This window comes from Pseudophryne corroboree, chromosome 11 (assembly GCF_028390025.1).
Source record: "Pseudophryne corroboree isolate aPseCor3 chromosome 11, aPseCor3.hap2, whole genome shotgun sequence".
NCBI classification, from domain to species: Eukaryota; Metazoa; Chordata; class Amphibia; order Anura; family Myobatrachidae; genus Pseudophryne; species Pseudophryne corroboree.
Genome location: NC_086454.1, coordinates 31,909,381 through 31,937,375, shown reverse-complemented (window position 1 = coordinate 31,937,375; position 27,995 = coordinate 31,909,381).

Below are 27,995 nucleotides of genomic sequence, written 5' to 3'. Positions count from 1 at the left end.
GGAATCGGTGTGACCACAGCATGCTGTGGGCATGGCCACTCCTCTTTGGGGGCGTGCCTAGCACATCAGAAGCACCCACTCATAGGAGCATGGCATGCCTCCCAGCCAGGGTAGTAGAGAGCCAGGCTGGGCCCAGGTACTTTTCAGTGGGCATGGTCTAATCAAAGGAGGCATGGACCTGGGCCCCTCTATCAGACCTGGGCCCAGGTCATTTGTACCCTCTCCCCCACCTCTCTCGACACCACTGGGCCCTGGAACGATCAATACTGGTGGGTTTAGTGGTTGCAGAATCAGTTCTAATTTTGGGCCCGGGCAGTGTTGGGCTCTTCTGGCTTTCTCAGATGTGGCTCAGGCGTTACCTATGGAGAAGCTGCGACATGACATCCTAGGACACGCAACTGCACTATGCATCACTATTATATTTGAGTGTGCCTTGGCAATATTTAAATCTTGTTCAGTGTGCCGCGAGTTGTAAAAGGTTGAAAATCTCTGCTATAGGCTGTTCTCGGAAGACAGCCTATAGTGAAGCAGAGAGACAGCAGCAGCAGCGCCTCAACTAGTAACAAAGCGCTGCTGCGGCTCCCTCCTCCTCCTTCTCCCCCGTACCGCTGCGCTCCTCTCCTCTCTGTCCGGGCGGCTGTGTGCTGCGGGCAGCGGTTGCCCGCAGCACACAGCGGCATGTAATGAGTCAGTTTGACTCATTACATGCTTTGGGCCCCTGGACAGTGGCGGGCCCCAGTGCAACGCACTGGTTGCACTGGCGGTAGTTCTGCCTCTGCACCTATGTTATAAGAACAGACATTACTGGGATGGAGCATTCCAACAATAATGTCCTCGCTACATTCAAAGGAACAGGATGTTACAGATGCTCTAACTGTGTGACATGTAATTACATGGAACCAGAACATACGTGCAAGCTTTCTCATACAGGCAAAGTAAAATAAGTAATGTCCTCACCTGCACTACTCATTGCATGGGCTACATTATAATCTATACTTGCAGATAATATTATGTGGGCCAGACTATAAGATCTTTTAGAGAACGAATGACCCTTCATTGGTCAGCCGTATGAGGCATATTGGAAGGGAGGAATACTGATCAGCTGGTAACAACGCTTCCAGACAACTGGACACACACTGGCCAATTTAAAGCATAAAATTATTGATCACTTACCAAATATCCTTAAGAGGAGGGTATGGTGCAACTTGTCTTCTGCGCATGGAAAACAGATGGATTCAAGAATTCCATACAGTACATCCTATTGGACTTAAAGCCTAATTCAGAACTGATGGCTGTGGTGCGAATTCGCAAGGTGGCCGATTATCAATCAACTGCGCATGCGTATAGATCATAACGCGCATGCGCGAGGCCAAACGGCGAAAGAAATCAGCGGTTTTTTTTTATTGCTTGGCGAACGCAGGTTGATTTGACAGGAAGCGGACGTTTGGGGGTGGTACCCGGACGTTTTCTGGTAAGTGTCATGGAAACCGTGTCCAGGACTGCACAGACTGGAAAAATTATTTGATGGTGAGTTGCAAATGGATTTGCAGCTGTGCCGGCGTTTGCAAAGCTTTTCGCACGGCGTACACAGACTTATGCACGGTGCGGATTTTCACTCTGTCTGGGCGGCGACTATCCAATCGCATTCCTTTGCAAATTCGCAGATCAGCGATCAGGTCGGAATTAGGACCTTAATGAAAAGAGCTATTGGACTGCACTTATGTTCTCTGTGCTATACCAGGATCCCATTCTCTGGTTTTTCATATGATTTATTTTTTCATACCATTATTTTTTTTATACAACTTTTTCATTAGAGTTTTTGAATGTTTTTATTTTTCTTTATATAATGTCTATTACTCAAACGCGGTTCTCAAGGCACCCCAGCGGTCCAGGTTTTAAGTATATCTATGGCTCAGCACAGATCGTTAAATCAAATCGACTGAGGTACTAATTAAGTCACCTGTGGCCAAGCATGGATATACTTAAAACCAGGACCATTGGGGTGACTTGAGGACCTCATTTGAGAGCATATGGTCTATTATGTTCTTTCTTTTTTATAACATCACAGGTCTTTGTGTGTGTGTTTTTCCCTTTTTATATGCATTATACATATTTATAAATATATACATACACACACACATATATATATATATATATATATATATATATACACTGCTTAAAAAAATAAAGGGAACACTTAAACAACACAATGTAACTCCAAGTCAATCACACTTCTGTGAAATCAAACTGTCCACTTAGGAATAGGAAGCAACACTGATTGACAATCAATTTCACATGCTGTTGTGCAAATGGAATAGACAACAGGTGGGAATTATAGGCAATTAGCAAGACACCCCCAATAAAGGAGTTGTTCTGCAGGTGGTGACCACAGACCACTTCTCAGCTCCTATGCTTTCTGGCTGATGTTTTGGTCACTTTTGAAAGCTGGCGGTGCTTTCACTCTAGTGGTAGCATGAGACGGAGTCTACAACCCACACAAGTGGCTCAGGTAGTGCAGCTCATCCAGGATGGCACATCAATGCGAGCTGTGGCAAGGTTTGCTGTGTCTGTCAGCGTACTGTCCAGAGCATGGAGGCGCTACCAGGAGACAGGCCAGTACATCAGGAGACGTTGAGGAGGCCGTAGGAGGGCAACAACCCAGTAGCAGGACCGCTACCTCCGCCTTTGTGCAAGAAGGAACAGGAGGAGCACTGCCAGAGCCCTGCAAAATGACCTCCAGCAAGCCACAAATGTGCATGTGTCTACTCAAACGATCAGAAATAGACTCCATTCACCTACCCTAGCTGAACTATACCCACTGAACTTTTCTCGCGTCATTAACAAAATGATTGAGGATTTTACACGCTGGCAAAACTTACCAATCTCATATATACGAAACTAGATTTGTTGTGGGGGAAATAGCGCACTGAGCTACCTGTCTAATGGTATATCAAAATTCAGAAACCGGAATAAGAAGAATCTTTTATTTTAACAATATTCAATGTTAACCATTACCTGTTGAAATTCAAAATTATCAAAATAACTAACACCCGGCGGTGCTCCCTTGAGTTGTTAAAGACAAATTAGTTGATAAGCAAGAGAAAAGACAACTCCTTTTTATGGGGCACTCATTAGTAGTAATCTAAAACGTAGCTTTTATTTGAAGACGGACTCACATTTAACATACGACATAAAACACTCAATTTATGGGGATATTAATGGTATAACTGGCTAGGGACTTCTCCCCTGCACTCTCATTAACTCCGCCACATATGGGGCAGGTGGAGTTAACAGCAGATACAGGTCTTGGGAGTGGTGCACATATGCTCCAGTTGGTTCTCTCATTGGGGATTCGATGCTTTCCAAGCAGATCTTCAAAAGCAGAAACCAGGCATTAGTCATCTATTCCTCCCCATCTTCTTTCTGATCTTTATATGTTTTTATTTTAGAAATTTTCTTCACACAATATTTATTGACCTTGATTGATTACCCCATTGGGCACTTTGATTAGCCTTATTTGAGCAGTGTTGTGTGATTAGTCAGATTAAGGGAGTAATAAATTACCTACAGGGGGTAGTCGCATTTAATACAGCCAGTTATACCATTAATATCCCCATAAATTGAGTGTTTTATGTCGTATGTTAAATGTGAGTCCGTCTTCAAATAAAAGCTACGTTTTAGATTACTACTAATGAGTGCCCCATAAAAAGGAGTTGTCTTTTCTCTTGCTTATCAACCAATCTCATATATAGGTAGATGCTACTTATATAAAATGATCTCCTTCCCCCGTCTACTATACCCGATCCAAATGCTCCCATTTCTTCTGACCAAACGAGATGTACAAACAATTAATAAGGCCCTCAATACTTTCATATGGACAAACAAACGTCCACGTATAGCCCTCTTTAAACTAAAACAACAGACAACGCTGGGTGGCGTGAATATACCATGCCCGGAAGACTATTCTTTAGCCGCTAACTATAGATATGCCCTTGACTGGGTGAGAGGTTCCTCTAGCTACACGAATATATCTCTGGAACAGAGTATGCTATCCCATGGTACTTTGTCTACCATATTACATTTTCCAGACCCCTTCACACTGACGTCCATCCGCTCGAACCCGCTGCTACTTGCTCCATGCAAAGCGTGGCAACATCTTCGAAAACGCAAAGGACTGACAACTACCCGCTCTCTATTCCAACCACTCCTTCATAACCCAGACTTTCAAGACGGAGACACAGATGCAATTATCAAAACTTGGTACTCCCAAGGCTTACGTCTAGTGTATCAATTCCTGAATATCACCTGTACCGAAGTACTCACCTTATCACAATTAAAGCTTAAATTCCCGAACTTACATATACCACTATTCGCATATTTTCAAATACGCAGCTTTGCAACACAATTGATAACGCGCCTAAGGCCAGCAGATTATAACTTTCCCCTGGACACCCAACTGCGTTTAAACCCCCAATCTTCCTATCCAACATCCTTTATTTACGCACACACCAGACGCCAGATTGATTTAGATTGTCAAACCACAGGCCTAGCCAAATGGACGACCACTCTGCCAGACATCCCTCTACAGACCATAATACACTGGCACTTGTTACTTAATAAATCTTTAGTATCCTCTTCCTATGCTGAAATGCATTTAAAAATATTACACAGGGCGTATTATACTCCCCGTCTCAGATACCTCACGGGCATCTCTGATAACTCCAATTGCTTAAAGTGCTCCACACCTGATGCTGACATCATTCACTGCCTTTGGTCATGTCCTATAATACAGCTATTTTGGAAAGACGTCTGTAACTACATTACAACGACTCTAAATATCCCTCTTACGCCAACTTTACTCTGGGCTTTCTGGAATCAATATGATTCTGATCGTTGCTCATTATCTACAGGCAATAAACTGCTATTAGCTCGGATAGCGGCAGCTTCGAAAAAGACCATACTATCCCAATGGATACACGGAACCCCTATACCCATAACCCTTTTATTTCCTAGACTGACACATCTATACCAAATGGACTGGATTGAATGCTCTCTTAGAGCGGAATCCAATTCTTCCAAGTTCTTTGCAATATGGCTACCCTATGTGATAACCTTGCCACAACCTACTCGTGACAACATGCGAAAAGTAGTTAAATATACTACATGGTACAATACAGAGACACTTACGAGGGGATCACCACCCTTCTAACCCCAACTTTACTGTTTTTGGAAACACCCTCTTAGCCTAGCATATACTCACTGTTAATGGCACAGAGAGATGACAGATCCTTGCAATATGTTTAGTAATATCCGTAACCTTCTGCTATTATCACTTCCTTTATTGATATATGTGATTGCTTTTGTGCAGAAATAATGTTATACATTCCTTTACATCCTAAGAAATGATATTGTCATAATTACTACTGTCGCTGTACAGTTGTTGTGTACAATGTGTGTGTTACACTTGTATTTTTTCTCTTTACCAATAAACAGATTTAAAAAAAAAAGAAATAGACTCCATGAGGGTGGTATGAGGGCCCAACGTCCACAGGTGGGGGTTCTGCTTACAGCCCAACACCGTGCAGGACGTTTGGCATTTGCCAGAGAACACCAAGATTGGCAAATTCGCCACTGGCGCCCTGTGCTCTTCACAGATGAAAGCAGGTTCTCACTGAGCACATGTCACAGACGTGACAGAGTCTGGAGACGCCAAGGAGAACAGTCTGCTGCCTGCAACATCCTCCAGCATGACCGGTTTGGCAGTGGGTCAGTAATGGTGTGGGGTGGCATTTCTTTGGGGAGCCGCACAGCCCTCCATGTGCTCACCAGAGGTAGCCTGACTGCCATTAGGTGCCGAGATGAGATCCTCAGACCCCTTGTGAGACCATATGCTGGTGCGGTTGGCCCTGGGTTCCTCCTAATGCAAGACAATGCTAGACCTCATGTGGCTGGAGTGTGTCAGCAGTTCCTGCAAGACGAAGGCATTGATGCTATGGACTGGCCCGCCCGTTCCCCAGACCTGAATCCAATTGAGCACATCTGGGATATAATGTCTCGATCCATCCACCAGTCTTGCACCACAGACTGTCCAGGAGTTGGCGGATGCTTTAGTCCAGGTCTGGGAGGAGATCCCTCAGGAGACCATCCGCCACCTCATCAGGAGCATGCCCAGGCGTTGTAGGGAGGTCATACAGGCACGTGGAGGCCACACACACTACTGAGCCTCATTTTGACTTGTTTTAAGGACATTACATCAAAGTTGGATCAGCCTGTAGTGTGTTTTTCCACTTTAATTTTGAGTGTGACTCCAAATCCAGACCTCCATGGGTTAATAAATTTGATTTCCATTGATAATTTTTGTGTGATTTTGTTGTCAGCACATTCAACTATGTAAAGAACAAAGTATTTAATAAGAATATTTTATTCATTCAGATCTAGGATGTGTTATTTCAGTGTTCCCTTTATTTTATTGAGCAGTATATATATATATATATATATATATATAGGGGATCCGGTCGTTTTATCGACAGTGTCTAGGTCGACAATGTTTAGGTCGACCACTATAGGTCGACAGTCACTAGGTCAACATGGATGGAAGGTCGACAGGGTTTCTAGGTCGACATGTGCTAGGTCGACAGGTCTAAAGGTCGACATGAGTTTTTCACATTTTTATTTTATTTTTTGGATTTTTTCATACTTAACGATCCACGTGGACTACGATTGGAACGGTAATCTGTGCCGAGCGAAGCGAAGGCACCATGCCCGAAGCATGGCGAGCGAAGCGAGCCATGCGAGGGGACGCGGTGCACTAATTTGGGATCCCGGTCACTTTACGAAGAAAACGACACACACAAAAAAAATCCTCATGTCGACCTTTAGACCTGTCGACCTAGCACATGTCGACCTAGAAACCCTGTCGACCTTCCATCCATGTCGACCTAAACATCTACCTATAGTGGTCGACCTAAACACTGTCGATAAAACGAACCACACCCATAGATAGATAGATAGATAGATAGATAGATAGATAGATAGATAGATAGATAGATAGATAGATAGATAGATAGTTACACAAGAAAAATCCTCAGCGCCACTGTATAGTATTCTACTTACCACAATATATTTAGTCTTAGTATGGCACTCCCCAGACTTCTAGAAATTGGGGTGTCTGCTCAGACCCTAAGTGTATTAAAGGCGATGGTGAGTCGTCTTACAAATGTGTAAGGATAGGGTGTTCAGGGCGACCACTGGTGCTATTTTTAGTTTATGCGAAGACTATATACAGTATATAGAAAAAGTGTTTAAAGAAATGTATATATAAAACATCCATTTATTTGGTACAAAAAGAGACAGCAAGCTCTATGTCAAATAAGGGGAAAAAACATCAAATAAAACCGTAAAAAAGAGCAGTCTAAACATAAGTTAAAAGACACTTTTTTTTAAAAACAATATTCAAGGTACGATACGTAACAATGGCCCTCATTCCGAGTTGTTCGCTCGGTATTTTTCATCGCATCGCAGTGAAAATCCGCTTAGTACGCATGCGCAATGTTCGCACTGCGACTGCGCCAAGTAACTTTACTATGAAGAAAGTATTTTTACTCACGGCTTTTTCTTCGCTCCGGCGATCGTAATGTGATTGACAGGAAATGGGTGTTACTGGGCGGAAACACGGCGTTTCAGGGGCGTGTGGCTGAAAACGCTACCGTTTCCGGAAAAAACGCAGGAGTGGCCGGGGAAACGGTGGGAGTGCCTGGGCGAACGCTGGGTGTGTTTGTGACGTCAACCAGGAACGACAAGCACTGAAATGATCGCACAGGCAGAGTAAGTCTGGAGCTACTCTGAAACTGCTAAGTAGTTAGTAATCGCAATATTGCGAATACATCGGTCGCAATTTTAAGAAGCTAAGATACACTCCCAGTAGGCGGCGGCTTAGCGTGTGTAACTCTGCTAAATTCGCCTTGCGACCGATCAACTCTGTCAAAGTCAGAAAAATGTCTTAATGCACACTGCCATATTTGCACCGCACACTGGTCCGTGCTGCGCATGCGTACGCTCTCCCGTGGAAGCGCATACCCGCAATAGCGTGCACTCGCACGCGCAGTATGCGCATTTACGGTAGAGTTTACGTGATCGTAGCGTGCGACTCATTAGTTACAAATGTTCACAATTAATGTAGTTTATAGATCATGGTCCCTTTGATAGATTCTGAAAGTTTGGTTAAAATAGAACGTCCCTGAGCCGAGGAATCCCTCTTTACATCGTACGAAGGGTCTAACAGGAATCATACAGCAGTGTTTGGTACCCATCGGAAGAGTATTTAATCAGCAATATTCCGGTGTTGGTTTGGAGCGGATTAATCGCTCGTGCGAATAGTTATGGACATAACAAGTTATGTCTATTTTCTATTATCATTTGTTCTTACTTAGTCATGCATCAGTGGGTCTCAAATGGCTCTTTGACCTCAGAGATCCCCCAAACAATAGTTTGCATGTTAAGAGGGCCTCATATCTACACATGCATAAGGTAATCACAAGAATAGTAATTGAAGATCAATTGTACTCCAAATCAGTATCTTTCCCGCAGACGGAGTGCAATAGCCTTTAATTACATTGAGCTTTGAGACTCAATGGAGAAGACCAACACCTGTGTTTACAAATGGGGCTGGATTTGTATACAGGAAAATAAGGGCTGAGACGTCATTGTCTCAATTGAAAGTGGACATCATGAATATAGAGCAGAACCCAGACAGGATTCTGTTTTGTATTCGCCAAACAAAAGGTCTCCAGAAGACAGGAATGTGCTGGTCATCACCCATTGTGTTACATAACTTAGGCCACTGATACAAGACAGTTTACCTGTATGAATCAACCTATGACCTTTGTTATAATGCGAAGCCGAATTCCTGCGTCCAATGGACAGTGAGACTGTAGGGACCATTAGATTGCATTGTGTGTGGGGCATAAATAGGCAGGCCGACCATATCCAAGAGCACTCTCTCATCAACGGTTATCTGCTGATAATCGGGAGCTGGATATCGAGGCGCTGGCGATCATACCCTTTGTGCGTAAGTTCTCTCCATAATCATTGTCTTTCTGCGAGCCAATTTCTCTCTCTCTCTCTCTATCTCTCTCTCTCCTCTTTTCTCTTATATACCTTATAGTATTATAGTATTGTATTGTATTGTATCTAGGTCAGCGTAGTATTGTCTATTTGTATTTATTGTTTAGTTCTGTGGTTAGGAAGTCTCTGTTATATTGTAGTGTATCATATGTACTGTTATCCTTTTTTTACAAGTATATTAGATATAATACAGTTAATAGGCTTTGGAACCCTAAACCAGTATCTGTGTATTTTCTATAGTGTTAAGTGTTCACTTGAGCGTCGGTGACGCACAAGCAGCTTTGTAGTTAGTCAGGTTACACAAGGTTGCACTTACACCCTGTACTCACATTAAGGTATGCAGTGTATTTCATTGATATAAGGTTTTACATAAAGGTATAGTGTTGTGAGCGTCGGCATCGCTGGTGACCTCCTCGTGGTCTCGAGCGTAAGCTACGCCATAGCGAATCATTTCCCTAGACATAACCAATAACGTGTCCTGTGATCACTGGGCCGCGAGCGAACGTGACGCTTGAGCGTCTCGCCTACGGCTGAGCGATCGTTACGCAAATAGCGTACCATTACGGTACTTCTTAAGTAAACAGCGTACAGTGTTCTTAGACTTCTTAAGGTGTTTTATACGACAAAGGAATTCAGCATTGTCAATTGGGGGCGTGTCCTATCCTTCTCATATCTGCACTGGGTAGATCAGCAGACATTATCCCTCCAGCAAAGGGTGGGAGGTTGTCTCGCAGTTGCTGACGGGATAAGCGTCTGCTTTCGCTTAGATTAAGAGTGCTGAAGGAATCCGGGACCGGAAGTAAGAACAAAACGCTTGTGTCTTTTTAAAACTGTTTATTTTTCTTTTGTCTTGCGTACGCACGCATATATCTGCATTTCTGTTTCATTTTTCGTATATCACTATTCCTGTTTGCCAAATTTTATAGTTGATAGAAAGGGCTAAAAGGAGATTTGCTGTTATTTAATAAGTAGAGGTAATAGTTAAAGTATAGAACAACACACGGCTTGTCCGAGAGACGAGGCAGCCAGTGTGCAGTGTGGATTGCGGTAGATGATCAGGGATCGTCTACATTGATAAAATATATATTGTGTTACGGTGGATCCTTTGCATTGCGTACACGTGTCGCTAACAAAGACTAGCGTACGCAATCCGAAAGGCAGACGCACGCAGCGTACACTACGCAACGTAGCGTCTGGTTACGCCCACGTAGCTCAAGTCACGAAAAGTTGAATTAGCGCAAAGCGATAATTAGCGCAAAGGCGATAAGTAACGCACAGCGGTAAATAACGCAAGGCGATAAATAACACAAATTGATTTCAGCTTTCCAAAACTTAGTTTAAATACCTTGTTTTACTGTAGTACCTCTGGGGAGAGCTATCAGACTACGGGAAATGATTTTTCTGATCAGAAAACTATAAGAATGATATTGGGTTGAAAACGGTATGAGTGTATTGAATCCCGCTTTGTGGACTTTGTGATCTAGGTGATAATCCCGCTTTGTGGACTTTGTGATCTATGTGATAATTTGTGATCTATGTGGAATGTGATGAGCACGATCTGAGTGAAAACGTGCAACAGAGTGTGATAAAGTTTTCGTTGTATTACGCTCTGGCTGTTTTGGAGCACAGTAGGGAGACTCCAATGATCCTACCATTTATGGGCAACAAGTGTCTATAAGTGGTACGATTGGACCGCACGGTTGTATGTGTGACCAATAACAACGGGTTATGAGGTCGTATATCCATGCGTAAATCTTGCCCTCATACGTGTTGTAGGGAGCACATGCAAGCGTGATTTGTGTAAAGAAAAAGGAAGGGAATTTTCTCAGGAAAATCTCTAGAGATAGGGCCTGCAACGGCTACACGTGTCTGCTAGAAGGCGGAACGGAGATACCCGGAGCAGAAGAAGTTTTAAGGAAGTTCTGTGTTTGGTGCATTTTAGGAAGTTTTTTCTGTGTTAAAAAGGTCCACAATGGCAGCCAAGTGCACAATACAGAGACGGTCGGAGGTCGGGATTCAGACTCCAGAGGCTTGCAGACCCCGAGGGTCTGCTCGGTTAGTAATGTGGGGGAAATATGGTCCCCACTCTGAGACCTTTTGTGATGAATGGACACGAATGACTGCGGGGGATAAGGCACCATTTCCCGGGATAGGTAGTTTTGACTCAGAGGTGTTGCATAATTTAAGGCAAAGGATATGTCTCATCAAATCAGCAAAGAGACGAATCAAGCATTATGATTGTTTACAAATATGGCAACAGGAGAGTGAAATGCAAAGAAATATAACTTACTTACCTAACTTTCATCTTGAGAGAGGAGAAGTGGCAATGGAGGGGATTGTGGTTGCGGAGAGAAGCACAAGGGTGAACAATAAAAATGCTCTTAGCAACAGTAGTACAGATAATAAGAATAAGTGTAATAAATGTAACAAAGATAATTGTAATACTGTTGAATGTACAACTATTAACCCATGCAAGTCGCACCCCATGTTAAACTTTCCTCAGGAACACCAACCAGAAAGTGAACCAAGAACGATGTCGGCACCTCTTTCAGAAGCCATCACACAAGACGTCCAGGTGGACACGACCCAGTCGGTAAAAACTGTAATCAAACCCCCTAATGGAGGGTCAGGTGAGGTCGTGTTCACAGGTATGTATGGTAATATACATCACGCACAAACAAATGTACCTTATATCCTAGAACCAATTCAGAATGACATTACTGGACTTAATCCTGTTAGGGTAATTGCAGTACCAAATGGGGAAACTGACTCTTCAGGAATCACTCCTGTCAGGAACATCGCCATGTACTGCCCTTTTTCCCGAACAGAATTAAGAGCAATTCTGTCTGAATTTCCTGATCCCAGGAAAGATTTAGTTGCTTGTCAAAGATACATTAGAGTGCTAGGACATACTGCAGAGCCAAGTAACAAAGATTGGAGGACAGTGCTGAGGGCATGTTTACCCCCCGATGTTGATTCATTGAAATTTATCACTGATTGTAAGCTAGATGAGGAAGTGCCACTAACAAACAAGTATAACCAAGATAATATAAAAAGAATCAATCTACAGTTGAAAGAATATTTTCCTACAGTAGCAAAGTGGAATAAAATCTATACAATAAGACAAAAAGAAGGTGAATCCGCAGAAGAGTATTTTCACCGGGCTCTGCAGGATATGGCTAGGTACACTGGTATAGATGACATTGAAACTAATGTACACCACAGAGAGGTAGCTGTGTCCGTATTAGCGAGCAACTTGAAAGACACACTAAAAATTAGGGTACAAACTTCAATACCTCATTGGAGAGGTATCTCGGTGGCGGCATTAAGAGAGTCCGCTATCGAGCATGACCGAAATATCCAAAGAACCAGGGAAGCGCAGGGAGAGCGGTTGATGACACTGAACATCCAAGCACTAGAGGATGCATCAAGTCGACCGGAACCCCAGGCCCCTAGCACATGGAGAAGGCCAAGGATTTGTTACCATTGTAGAAGAGAAGGGCATTATGCCAACAACTGTAATAACCCACATAAAGTTAGACCCCCTAGACCAAGAAATGAGCAAAGTTACAACATACACCATTATAATCAGGGATCATATAGGAAGAATTTTGGGCCACACCCATAAAATATAGTCAAGAAAGGTGATCATTAGGACTGATGGTAAGCCTGAGGTAACGATTAATAAAGTGGGAGGTCATTCACTAAAGACACAGGGATGACCAGGTGAAACGTTGTAAATGTATTTGTGAAAAATGTTTTTCTCTCCCTCTCTCTATCCCCATCTCTGACTAGTAGTGGTAAGAATTCACACATTGCATATCCACTTGGTCCTTGCAGAAGTCTACCAAACCCCAGCATGACCTCCGCCACAATGTATTCTGGCCAGATACAGACAGTGGAATAATGCAAGTGCTGGTGGGGAGGGACTGCTCAAGGAGACCATTAGACACGTAGATACGACAGCCTGATAGTCTGACAATGTTTTTCTAATGCTAACAATGTTTTCTTACAATGTTTAAAAATGCTTTGTTTCTCTTCTCTTATTGGTGGTTATTGTCGGGTTATGTAATGTATATATGCACATGAATTGTTCTCTATCTCTTTTGTTTTTTTTATTTTCTCTCTCTTCTCACTCATGTTTCCATGGTTTAAAGATGTTATGTCACCCCTCAGTTGGACCAATGGTAATGCCAGATTTTTGCTCCTTACAGAAAGATCGTCGGTTAGGAAGGAATATTGCATCACCAGAATGATCGTTTTTGAAGACTGAGAGACAACACCTTTGAGAGGACAGCAGAACAAGAAGAACAACAAGACGAGAGAACTTATTATCGTAACAAGTTCTCTCCCCCTCAAACTGATTTTCTTATACCCCATTTACAAATTTCTTCTTTTCTCCTCCTGTAAGATGGACTTGCCCCAAGAGACTGTGATATGGATTTTTTCCCGTTAACCATGATGTTGACCAGAGCAGTCTGTTTCGGTGAGAGTACCAGTGAGGTCGAGAAAGGATCCAGAAAGGTCCTGAGGACTGAGACGGAGGTGTAAATTTCCAATAGCAACCCAATCACCAAGCAAAGGCGAGTACCGGGCACGATCTAACCACCCTGTTATCTGTAAACATTTTCTTTGAAGGATTGTTAGTTTAAGAAGAAAGACCGTATCTGTAGGCTCTGTAACAAGAATGCCAATCCAGTCTTAATAACCATATGGACCGGCATCCATTGAGTGACTATCACTCTCTAGTGGGTAGCGTATTAAACCAAACAGATTGTTGGGTATGCTCTCAAGTACCTCAGGGTCACAGCAAATCAGGGCTAGTACCATTTCCTTTAACGTTAGGGGAGGTACTTGAGCTAAGTGGTGGGAGACCGGTGGACCGGAGGTTTAACATCTCCAGCCCTCCTAGTTTGAAGCTCCACCAGTACCATGTGGATAGGTCCCTCTTATGTTTTAACATCTCCAATCCTAGAAAACCGGGAAATTGGGAAGTGTCATGGAGCAACCTTACCATGACCTTTTCACACAGAGCAGATAGAATGCCTACAGATACAGAGCTCGTACGCCACATAGCCAGTAGAGGAAAATCTTTCCGGTATCGATATACCTTAGGGAATAGGATTACTAGAGTTGGAGAGGTATCACCAGGATACTGTGCACATATCGTACAAACCGATACGTGCATTAAGCAGTTGGAAGAATTAGGGTCAGGAGATTTCACCTGGAAGGTTTGTAACATGGTCATGTCCTTCTCCGTCCCTTATGTTCTCCCCGATGATGCATATTTCATATGCGGGAGAAAGGCGTACAAATGGCTTGCCCCAAACTCTGAAGGATTGTGTTATATTGGAAAAGTATTGCCTGAAGTGATGACTGTAACACATGACAAAATGAAGGACATACACCGTGGTGCCCAAGCTCCTTATACTCACACTCACTACGAACACCGAGTTAAAAGACAACTGTCAGAAAGGTTAGAGCATCCGGCCTCTGATCTTATCCATGAATCCACCGGGATTCAGGTTCTGGTAGCGTTAGATTCCACTCGTACCGCTCGAGGAGTGATGAATTATAAATACATTTCCGCACTCGCCAATTTGTTAGATAATATCACTGAAATGTATGATGACACGTTTAGATACACTGGAAGGGAACTCCAAGCTTACAAAACAGAACTAGTTCAGCATAGGATGGTTCTTAATTACCTTACAGCAGTAACAGGCGGATATTGTGTTACATTGGCAACACAGTACGGCATAAAGTGTTGCACGTACATCACAAATAGTACCGAGGATCCGGTAGAGGTCATAGACCAAAAGATGGATGATATTCTGCAATTAAAGTGGGAATTTCGTCGGAAACACAATCTCACCCTTGCTGCTGTAGGTAATGAGCTGACTGGTTGGGTGTCATGGTTGAACCCGCGAAATTGGTTCTCCGGTTTGGGAGAGTGGGCTCAAGGAGTCATAATGGATGTTGGAAAGTTTCTCCTGTGTATCTTAGGTGTTGTTATATCTATTGGATTGATATTTAGATGCGGGCAGGCTTTGATGAGGTGTAAACAAAGTACGAAAGTGATGAGCTTGAGGAGTGAGGAAACTGTAATTAACCTGGATTTGATTTATGACCCAATACTAGAAACCATGACGTAATGATGTAATGAGTATACGGTCCGTCTTTCACCCATTTCTATGTTTTCCTCCGAGGTACAAAGACCCACGTAGACGAAGGATTTGATGAGCCAAGGGGCCGACAACGGAAAGATGGAAAGAAGAAGAGCAGACGACCTGATATACAAGATTTTGATGGACAATGCCATGGGTACCCCAGTTTCCCTAGGAACTTTAAAATCACGCTAGCCCAACATTTTTTTTGTAAATCCATGGACGTTGTTTGCTTTACTCACGATTTATGAGCAAAAGCACAAAGAAGAAGACTCCAATCAACCGACACCAATCAAGACCTCAATCGACAGATGTACATTTCCCTGACATAGAATATCATTGCATTTTCCATAAGTGTTCTTTATCTTCATCTCTACAACCCTCAGGTAATGACACACATAGTCGATAGGGAATACAGGCACAGATATCAGCAACCACATACCTCCCCCATTCATGTATCATCAACTAAAATGTGCATCCCCATTTTGTTACAACTGAAAGCCGAAATGAGCTCGGTAGAGTTTGACAGCCCATCCACAGACCCTTAGTACGGGATAAGAAGGAATTCAAATGTATACTTCGCAATACCTCGAAGCTTGATCTACCACACGTACGGCACGATGATACATGACCCTCCAAACATGGACTCATACACACATGCTTCTGCTTTCTCACTAGGTCATACCCTCTTCACACCTACTCCATTCTTCTTCCTTTCCCCACCATGGAAATCAATTAACCCCTGACTTACATTTTTCTCCTTAAATATTTTGTGGCAGTTATTATTGACTGCCAAAGGGTGGACTGTCAAAGTCAGAAAAATGTCTTAATGCACACTGCCATATTTGCACCGCACACTGGTCCGTGCTGCGCATGCGTACGCTCTCCCGTGGAAGCGCATACCCGCAATAGCGTGCACTCGCACGCGCAGTATGCGCATTTACGGTAGAGTTTACGTGATCGTAGCGTGCGACTCATTAGTTACAAATGTTCACAATTAATGTAGTTTATAGATCATGGTCCCTTTGATAGATTCTGAAAGTTTGGTTAAAATAGAACGTCCCTGAGCCGAGGAATCCCTCTTTACATCGTACGAAGGGTCTAACAGGAATCATACAGCAGTGTTTGGTACCCATCGGAAGAGTATTTAATCAGCAATATTCCGGTGTTGGTTTGGAGCGGATTAATCGCTCGTGCGAATAGTTATGGACATAACAAGTTATGTCTATTTTCTATTATCATTTGTTCTTACTTAGTCATGCATCAGTGGGTCTCAAATGGCTCTTTGACCTCAGAGATCCCCCAAACAATAGTTTGCATGTTAAGAGGGCCTCATATCTACACATGCATAAGGTAATCACAAGAATAGTAATTGAAGATCAATTGTACTCCAAATCAGTATCTTTCCCGCAGACGGAGTGCAATAGCCTTTAATTACATTGAGCTTTGAGACTCAATGGAGAAGACCAACACCTGTGTTTACAAATGGGGCTGGATTTGTATACAGGAAAATAAGGGCTGAGACGTCATTGTCTCAATTGAAAGTGGACATCATGAATATAGAGCAGAACCCAGACAGGATTCTGTTTTGTATTCGCCAAACAAAAGGTCTCCAGAAGACAGGAATGTGCTGGTCATCACCCATTGTGTTACATAACTTAGGCCACTGATACAAGACAGTTTACCTGTATGAATCAACCTATGACCTTTGTTATAATGCGAAGCCGAATTCCTGCGTCCAATGGACAGTGAGACTGTAGGGACCATTAGATTGCATTGTGTGTGGGGCATAAATAGGCAGGCCGACCATATCCAAGAGCACTCTCTCATCAACGGTTATCTGCTGATAATCGGGAGCTGGATATCGAGGCGCTGGCGATCATACCCTTTGTGCGTAAGTTCTCTCCATAATCATTGTCTTTCTGCGAGCCAATTTCTCTCTCTCTCTCTCTATCTCTCTCTCTCCTCTTTTCTCTTATATACCTTATAGTATTATAGTATTGTATTGTATTGTATCTAGGTCAGCGTAGTATTGTCTATTTGTATTTATTGTTTAGTTCTGTGGTTAGGAAGTCTCTGTTATATTGTAGTGTATCATATGTACTGTTATCCTTTTTTTACAAGTATATTAGATATAATACAGTTAATAGGCTTTGGAACCCTAAACCAGTATCTGTGTATTTTCTATAGTGTTAAGTGTTCACTTGAGCGTCGGTGACGCACAAGCAGCTTTGTAGTTAGTCAGGTTACACAAGGTTGCACTTACACCCTGTACTCACATTAAGGTATGCAGTGTATTTCATTGATATAAGGTTTTACATAAAGGTATAGTGTTGTGAGCGTCGGCATCGCTGGTGACCTCCTCGTGGTCTCGAGCGTAAGCTACGCCATAGCGAATCATTTCCCTAGACATAACCAATAACGTGTCCTGTGATCACTGGGCCGCGAGCGAACGTGACGCTTGAGCGTCTCGCCTACGGCTGAGCGATCGTTACGCAAATAGCGTACCATTACGGTACTTCTTAAGTAAACAGCGTACAGTGTTCTTAGACTTCTTAAGGTGTTTTATACGACAAAGGAATTCAGCATTGTCAACTCGGAATGAGGGCCAATATGTAGAATAAGATCACAGAGAGAAAGTGCTTATCTTTAGAGGTGAGGTATGGTCAGGGTTTCCAACGCGTTTCGTCCTATGGACAAAGTCCAAGATAAGTACTTTCTCTTAGTGATCTTATTCTACATATTGTTTGCGTACATTGAATATTGTTTTTTTTGTTGTTGTTTTTTTTAAATAAAGTGTCTTTTAACTTTTTTTAGACTGCTTTTTTACGGGTTTATTTGATGTTTTTTTTCCTCTTTTTTTGACATATAGCTTGCTATCTCTTTTTGTCCAAATAAATGAATGTTTTATATATACATTTCTTTAAACACCTTTTCCATATATAGTCATTGCATAAACTAAAAATAGCACCAGTGGTCGCTCTGGATAGATATATATATATATATATATATATATATGTATATATATATATATACACACACACACACACACACACACAGTGACAAATCTTGGTTAGATAACTAGGTAGTTGGTTTGGTGGTGCACTTTAATGGTGGTGCACTTGGGTGCGTCAAACAGGGTCACACACAGTTTTTCAGGTAAATTAATCAAATGGAGATTTACTAGCAGCTTAAATGAAACATAGCATAACAAGCAACCCAGCCCTCACTCAGGGCAATAGCTCACTTCTTCCCTCTCTATAGTGGGCAGCTCGGCTGCATTACAAAGTCTCACATATAGGAGTATATGTGTAATACGGTCTAAATTTGACGGAGGGTCAGGATGCCGGCCAATCTCTGAGGTTTGTAAATGTTTGCCGCTTTTAAAAAAATGTCAGAGATTGGCCGGTATCCTGTACCTCCAGCAAACCCTATTACATATGTCCCATAGTCTCAGTCCTGTCTCTCTCATAAGGCAGCACCTGGCCTTCTCAAGGTCTTCAATGCCTCCTACAGGTTTAGACGCTATTTTTTAGCATCAATTCACCTGTTTAATGTGATCACAAAACCTACAATTCTCAAATGTGTGTGAACACAAGACTGGCAACTCTCACGAAGGGGATCCCGGCGGTCGAAATACTGACGCTGGGAACACAATCTTGGCGTCAAAATACAGACACAAAATGGGATACCAGTATCAAAATACCGACAGCCGACATCCCAATCATGCTGACAGCGGGACGCACTGCTGTCCTGCCACTAGGGGGGTTAGGTTTAGGCAGCAAAAAGAGGTTGGCCTTAGGGTGCAGGCATGGAAAGGTTAGGGTTATGCACATAGAAGGGGAGGTTAGGGTTAGGCACCTAGCGGGGAGGGTTAGGTTTAGGCAACAGGGAAGGGAGGGTTAGGGTTAGGCAAAAAGTGGGGAGAGTTAGGGTTGGCACCACTGGGGAGGGTTAGTGTTAGGCACCCACAAGGGAGGGTTAGGGTAGGGAAAATGTGAGGGCAAGGGCATAGTTACCATAGGTGCAAGAACTGCAGCTGCTATGGGGCCCAGAGCTGAGAGGGGCCACCTTCCCTGTCACAGTTACATGTGTTCTATACATTTTTCGCCATTGGGTGGTACGTAGGGGTCCTTTCAAACTTTTTCCTTGAGGCCTGCAATATATATAGGTATGCCCCTGGACCTGCTTATTGTAGTGTGGTATAAAATGAGCTGGAGGTCATTTTAATGTTATATAATATGAACCGGGGCACTGTAATGAGGCGCAGGCGCGCGCAAAAATACATAGTGGTGTGGCTTCGTGGGGAAGGGGTGTGGCCACAAAATAATACCAATTCATATTACGGTGCACAGTATCCATTATTTAAATTACGCCGCACAATAGCGCCACTATACCAGGTAGAGCCCTTTTTAAACATTACGCCAGATAGTCCCCCTTTTTACACTTTTATGGCAGACAGCGTCCCCCTGTTTACACATAACGGCAGACAGCGTCCCCTTTTTACACATTACGGCAGTCAGAGTCCCCTTTTTTATACATTATGGCAGACACTGTCCCCTTTTTGACAAGCGAAATAAGGAAATACCCTCGGGTATACCTACTCAGGCGCTAGATGTGAGTTTCACCACAGCAGCTATAGAAATCGGGGCTGGTCAAACCCCTATATATTACGGCAGACAACGTCCTCTTTTTACACATTACAGCAGACAGCGTCCCCTTGTTTACACATAACGGCAGACAGCGTCCCCTTTTTACACATTACGGCAGTCAGAGTCCCCTTTTTTATACATTACGGCAGACAGCGTCCCCTTTTTACACATTACGGCAGACAACGTCCTCTTTTTACACATTACGTCAGACAGCGTCCCCTTTTTACACATTACGTCAGACAGCGTCCCCCTTTTTACACATTACGGCAGACAGCGTCCCCTTTTTACACACTACGGCAGACAACGTCCCCTTTTTACACATTACGGCAGCCAGCGTCCCCCTTTTTACACATTATGGCAGACAGCATTCCCTTTTTACACATAACGGCAGACAGCATCCCCCTTTTTACACATTACTATCCAGAGGGGATGGCAGTGAATGGGAGAGGAAGATGAGAAGAAGGAGCGGGGGTGGGTGGGGGGGAGTGGGGGAGTAGGGAGAGCTGCGGCTGCCCTATATAATACAGCGATGGCTGCAGTGTCGGTGCCGAGCTGCCTGTGGAGGACGGAGGGCTGCAGCCACTGCAGAGCTCGAGCTGCGTCCGGAGGTGGATAAGACTCTTGAGCCGGGAAGAGGCAGGTATGCGGGCATGCAGTTGCGGCGCTGTCCACGGAAATGTATGTAGTGGTGTGCCCAGTGGAGATGCAGCTGAGCGCACAGTTACATACCTGACAGCAGGCAGCGCTGCAGCTGATGGGACCAGGGCAGCGTATTAAAAGAATAGCACAGTGTGGCCCTGCGGGTGCTGCCGGCAGGTCCTACGCCTATGCGCTGTGTGCAAGGCACCGCCGGCACACACCTAGTTACGGCACTGTAGGGCACTACTATGGGGCATAACATTAAATATGACTCTACTATGGTTCAGAAAATGAACTAGGGCACTATTATAGGGCATAAAATGAACAACTGCTGCAGAGAAGAGTCTCCCTAGAAGCATTGGGAAGGGGGCCCCTTCAAAATGTTGCTATTAGGCCCACAAAGTTCTGGCTACGCCCCTGGCTAGGGGGCTAAATGGGGGGCTGTCGGGATTATGATGGACAGGATGCCGCTGTTGGAATACTGACCGCAGGCATCCTATCCATCAGGAACTCATACTGAACCCATCTGATCATGAGACTGGCATGTCTGAAATGTGTCTGATCATGAGACTGGCATGTCTCATATGTGTCTGATCATGAGACTGGCATGTATCAAATGTGTCTGATCATGAGACTGGCATGTCTCAAATGTGTCTGATCACGAGACTGGCATGTCTCAAATGTGTCTGATCACGAGACTGGCATGTCTCAAATGTGTCTGCTCACAAGACCTACAACTCTCAGTTGTGTCTGACCAAAAGACTGGCAACTCTCACATGTGTCTGTTCACAAGACTAGCAACTCTCACATGTGTCTGATCACAAGACTGGCAACTCTCACATGTGTCTGATCACAAGCCTGGCAACTCTCTCATGTGTCTGATCACAAGACTTACAACTCTCACATGTGTCTGATCACAAGACTGGCAACTCTCACATGTGTTTGATCACAAGACTGGTAACCATAGGTGTGCGCAGGGGGGTGCCTGGTGCGCACAGGCACCCCCAAATGTCTGGCACCCCGATCTCACATGCCTGAAGCAGCGATCACCGAGCAGGCTGATTACTGTCCCCTCTGCACCCTGTCAGGACTGCATTACTGACCGGACGCCTGGGTTAATCAAGGGTGCCACTGCCACCGGCTTTCAAACTCCCGGCTCCACCTCCATGTACAAAAACAGCATGATGTAACGCGATTACGTCATGCTGCTTGCACGCACACCTGCCACATGCCCACCTCTCTCCTTCTATGCTATGCCAACGCCAGCCACTGATGAGGAGCAGCATGCAGCCAGTGTTCCTCTTAGGAAGACAAATTCAATACTGGCAGGCGGTCTGCAGCAACATTGACACGTCACTTGTTTTTCCACCAGCAGCAGTATTAGTCTGTGACTGTCAGTGAGTGACTGACTGGTAAGTAAGCTGCTGCAGCTTGCAGGGGAAAGAGAGGGGGAGCCAGACCAGGCTGAGGAGGAGCAGTGTAATTGCAGTGAGTACCATCAGGGGTGTTCATTTGGTGCACACCACAACATCTGACAATGTATCTGCTTTATTAGGATTCGTACAAGGGTGGATATTTTATATTGCATTGACCGTCAATAGATGTTGCTAGACACGCCCAAAATGCGGTACTAGACACACCCCTCCGATGGTGCACCCTCTAATAAAATGTGCTGCGCACGCCTATGCTGGTAACTCTCACATTTGTCTGATCACCAGATTGGCTACTCTCACATGTGTCTGATCACAAGACTGGCAACTCTCACATGTATCTTCTTACCAGACTGGCAACTCTCACATGTGTCTGATCACCAGATTGGCAACTCTCACATGTGTCTGATCACCAGGCTGGCAACTCTCACATGTGTCTGATCACATGACTGGCAACTCTCTGACATATCTAAACCTCTGAATGTACGACACTCCTCCACAAGTCCAGTAAATGCCCACGGTTCCTTCCTTAAGAAAATACAATAGCGGCAGCCTGACAAGTGGCACTCGTGGGCTTCCAAATAATCACAGTATATAACCCTTTTAGTCCAACGTTTCAGAGATTTAGGGTGATATGTACATAGCAGCGATAAAAGTGGAGAAGTGAGCCAGTGGAGAAGTTGCCCATGGCAACCAATCAGCTGCTCTGTATATGTTTATAATATGCAAATTATTAATATTACGTCATTGCTGATTGGTTGCCATGGGAAATTTCTCCACTGTCTCATTTATCCACTTGTATCACGGCTTAGTACATGTCCCCTTAATCTCTTTCTATTGTCCCTAACTACACTCCCACTACACTTACTAAAACACCCTTAATTTCTCAGCGCCAAGTATACACATTTCACACAAAGATACTCCGCGGGATTGGGATACTCACTCTACATTTGGCAGAAGAACTGTAGTATTGACATATGTTAGTAGGCAGCACAAATACCAACTCTTCATGTTTCCCAGCAGAAAGGCTTGGACAGCCCATCACATAAACATTGCTGAAAAAGGGAACTTGCACATTTATACATCTGGAATTGTGTCCAAACACAAACATATATTATGCATGGGCGGCAGGGCCGTTTCTTGGGGCAGGCGAGCAGTGCAACCGCACTGGGCGCCCGCCGTGGCACTAACTGTGGCTCCCTGCTTCCCCCTCCTGTTCCTCCCCGAGTAACCCGCTCGGGGGGCGGAGTTTCACGGAATGACGCGGTCGCGTCGTTACGTCACGACACAACCCTGTCACTCCGCGAAACTCCCCCCCCCACCCCCCGAGCGGAGTACATAGGGGGATCCAAGTTAGGAAGAGGGAAAGGCCGGCGCGAGGAGCGACTGGTGAGGCGGGCCAAAGAGCGGTAATCGCCTCTGTAAGTATTCTCTCTCTCTCTCTCTCTCTCTCTCTCAATGTGTAAAATGGGGACACCTGCCGTAATGTGTGAAATGAAGACTTGCCTGCCGTGGTGTGGGGATTTAATGTATCAAGGGCATTGCGGTGTGTGGCATAATTTGGTGCAGGGGGCATTACTGTGTGGGGCTTAATATGGTAGAATTTTTTTTTCCTGCGGTGGTCGTGATCTTTTGGAGCAGGGTCAAAAACTGGATTGTGAGGTAGTCTTTTCAGAAGAGGCCATGCCCATTTAAATGAGGCCACACCCATTTAGATGAGGCCACGCCCCCTTGCCGTGCGCGCGCAAGTTTTTTTTTTTCCATCTAGGTGTGTGTGGGGGGGGGGGGGGCACATTTTTTTATGTCATGGGGGGGCGCATTTTTAAATCTCGCACTGGGAGCCAAATTGGCTAGAAACAGCCCTGATGGGCGGCCCCCATCTAGCCTTGGGTAGGGGGATCCCCTTATACCAGACTGTGAATTTTTGGTTTGGTTGCAGAGCCAGTAATATGGAAATCTCCCCGTTTGCTTTTGATGGATGCTTCCTTCTATGCAGAAAGTTTCCAGCTAAACCAAACAGCTGCCAATGGAAGCAGTTAATAAATAAGAAATTACCATTTGACATGACCGTATATTCACATAGGCCCTCATTCCGAGTTGTTCGCTTGCAAGCTGCTTTTAGCAGCTTTGCACACGCTAAGCCGCCGCCTACTGGGAGTGAATCTTAGCTTATCAAAATTGCGAACGAAAGATTTGCAATATTGCGAAAAGACTTCTCTGTGCAGTTTCTGAGTAGCTCGAGACTTTACTCTGCCAGTGCGATCAGTTCAGTGCTTGTCGTTCCTGGTTTGACGTCACAAACACACCCAGCGTTCGCCCAGACACTCCTCCGTTTCTCCAGCCACTCCCGCGTTTTTCCCAGAAACGGTAGCGTTTTTTCACACACACCCATAAAACGGCCTGTTTCCGCCCAGAAACACCCACTTCCTGTCAATCACATTACGATCACCAGAACGAAGAAAAAACCTCGTAATGCCGTGAGTAAAATTCCTAACTGCATAGCAAATTTACTTGGCGCAGTCGCACTGCGGACATTGCGCATGCGCATTAGCGACTAATCGCTCCGTTGCGAGAAAAAAATAACGAGCGAACAACTCGGAATGACCCCCAATATGCCAGCATACTGTACCATAACTTTACTGACACGGGCAAGAATAAGAAATATATGATGTATTCTGTCCTATTCTCACTTTGAACATAGGGGGTAATTCAGACCTGATCTCTAGGGTGCGTTCTTTGCGTCCCTGCGATCAGGTAGTCGCCGCCTACAGGGGAGGGGGAAATCGCTGTGCAGGGGTGCGATCGCATGTGCAGGTGAGCTGCACAAATAGAAGTTTGTGCAGTCTCTGCACAGACCAGGACTTACTCTTTCAGTGCGATGATCGGGGCCGGAGCTGACGTCAGAATCCCTCCCTCTAAACGCCTGGTCCCTCCTGCGTTTTTCCAGACACTTCTCTAAAACGGTCAGTTGCCACCCACAAACGCCCACTTCCTGTCAGTCACCTTGCGATCGCCCGTGCAATCGCATTGTTCGCACCATCCCGGCGCTGTCCAGCGCTTCCCGACGCTGCGGACCGACGTGCCTGCGCATTGCGGTGCATATGCATGCGCAGTTCAGACCTGATCGTTCGCTGTGCGAAGACGCACAGCAGCGATCGGGTCTGAATTATCCCCATATATTGCTGTCATTTATTACGCAGTAAACTATTATAACTCGAGTAAATAAATATATCTATATTGTGATGATCTGGGGTAATTAGCCCAGTAGAGGTGTGTATTGGTGCAGTGTCTAGGTGCTTAATCAGGATCCAAACACAGCTTTTCAAGTAAATAAATGAAATGGTGATTTATTGTCAGCATAAATCAAACAGAAAATGTCAAAACGGGATCTGGTGAGGATCCCGGCAGGTTAAATTGAATGCCGACGCCGGGATCCCAAACGACTGATTGCTGGGCCTCCGGAGAGGTAATCCGCAGATGGGGGGAGGTGGGAGGTAAGGTTTAGGCTGCGGGGAGGGGGGGGGGGTTAGGTTTAGGCACCCCCAGGAGGTTAGGCTGCAGTGGGGAGGGTTAGGTTTCGGCTGCGGGAAGGAGGCGGGGGGTAGGTTTAGCCACCACTGGAGAGGGTTCGGTTTAGGCTGCGGGAAGGAACGATTAGTGTTAGGGAGGAACTGGAGGAAGGTAAGTATACTTATAAGTATACCTACCTTCCCCCTTTGGGATTCTCGACACAATATATTATTTCCAGACGGCTAAAGTGATGGGTCCCACAAAAACAACCACAGTTCGGCCATGCACCTAGGAGGGGTATCCCAGAAGTACGTTTCCCTATCTCAGCAAAGAAAAATGAAAGATAGGACAATTCTGAGAATCATTTATTTTATTTACATACCTTTAAGCTACTTCTCAATGTAATTAGTCACCATTAAGATCGAAACACTAGTCGTAACGTGACAGCAGTTTTCCAAACCAATAGTTTCGATAAACGTGTCCTCGGATCAGGTCCATGATTTCACTCCAGTCTGGACCTCAATGTCACTGTTAAAACTATTGCTGCCCAAATGTCCTTTGAGAGCTGGAAACAGATGAACATTGCTTGCTGCGAGGTCTGGAAAGTATGGCGGATAACCAAACACAAATGAGGGCCTGCATTGTCGTGAAGTAAAAAGACCTACTTTGACCACAAGCCAGGACTCTTTCACTAGAAGCAGCATTCAGTGTTGACAGCATATTCGGTTTTTTTGCGGTTAAAAGCCGTATTACTGCGAGCATATCGCAGTTGTGCGCGTTTCGCAGTGGCAGCTCCATAACTCAAGACCGTTCAATGGACACTGGCTGCAGGGAGACTGGCTAGGAGTGGAATATTTTACCAACATACCCCGACGTAACATCTCTCCAAGCCACAAACTACTTGCATAACTGTTTTCCCCCCTGCGATAGGCTGAGCCGGCCCTAACCAATATGATGCCCTAGTCAAGATTTTGGCTGGTGCCCGTAGCACCACCGCTAGTTCCCCCTCTGACCCTGCATCCCTTTCCCAGCACCAGGCCAAAAAGGTATGTGTTTTTGCTGGCAAGGGGCATGGCCACACAATAGTACCCCCAATTCAACTTATGCCACACAGTAGTGCAACTTTATTTACAATTTATCATACGATAGTGTCCCTTATTCACATTAAATCACATAGTAGTACCACTTTACCTTATATACGTTACAGTAGTGCCCCTCATTCACATATCATACTGAATTGCTCCTTATTCACATTACACCACACCATATTGCTCTTTATTCACATTAGACCACACAGTAGTGCCCTTTCTATACGTTACGCAACACAGTAGAGCACCTTATACACATAATGCCACACATTGGTAATGCATTTATACACATAATAACACACACAGTGTCCCTTACACATATGTTACACATTATTACTGCCCTTATACACATAATGACACATATAGTTCCTGGCGTGAATCATGTGGCAGCTTTGCTAACGTCGGGTGCCTGTTTTTTATGAAAATGCATATTTGCATTGCTATGTGACAAGGATGCACAAGCAGCTTCCGCTGATTAAAATGATATGCGGCATGCCTATATACTGTGCGACTGTGGCTGTATCTGCATACAAAATGCTACACACAGAATATAGGCATGCCACATATCATTTTAATCAGCAGAAGCTGCTTGTGCCCCTAGGCATACCAGATACCCTAGGCAATTGCCTAGTTTGCCTATGCCTAAGGCTGGCTCTGGCGATAGGGCAACTTACTGTTGGGATACCCCTCGTACTTCTGCTATCATTAGAATACACAGGGAAGATGGGACGCAACCTTCTAGAGACATCATAATAGATAGGAAATAAGGCTTTTTATGGGATTTCTGCATTTGCATAAGAGTAACATGGCTCGCATAACATTTCTTCCTTTGTTCTTTTTGTGAACAAAATCTGTTCAAACTGAATCCTATTGGTAACATTTCTCCCCGAACACTGAAGACAGATCATTGCTTACTTTATTTGGCATCAGATACAATCCCGTGGGGTTTTATTTACCAGTCTGCAAAGCACCATAGCTCCGCTCTTCTTCTCTAAACTAACACAAATGCAGCCCTTGAGATGTAGATCTGCCTGTTAAACACGGATGTCTCCCAGAGCCGTGACTCACTCTAAAACCATCCGAAACTCTGTGCGATGACACTTCTGCCACAAAACTAGTATCTGAAATAAGCGACGCACATGAGATACTGTAGATGGGGATTTACTTGTCGTCTGCATTTTAGATTTCTTGTCCGTTGTTGCAAAACCCCCCAAATATGACACTTTAACTAATGCTAATTTTCTTCAATGTCTTGTGACAAACGCAAGAATAGTTGCGATCGCATACTCCCGAATATCAGCCAAGTGCGCTCTGGAAGGCGATCGTATTTCAGTAATGCGAACGCCTCTGCCTGATTGACAATGTTTCACCCTGACTGATGCATGT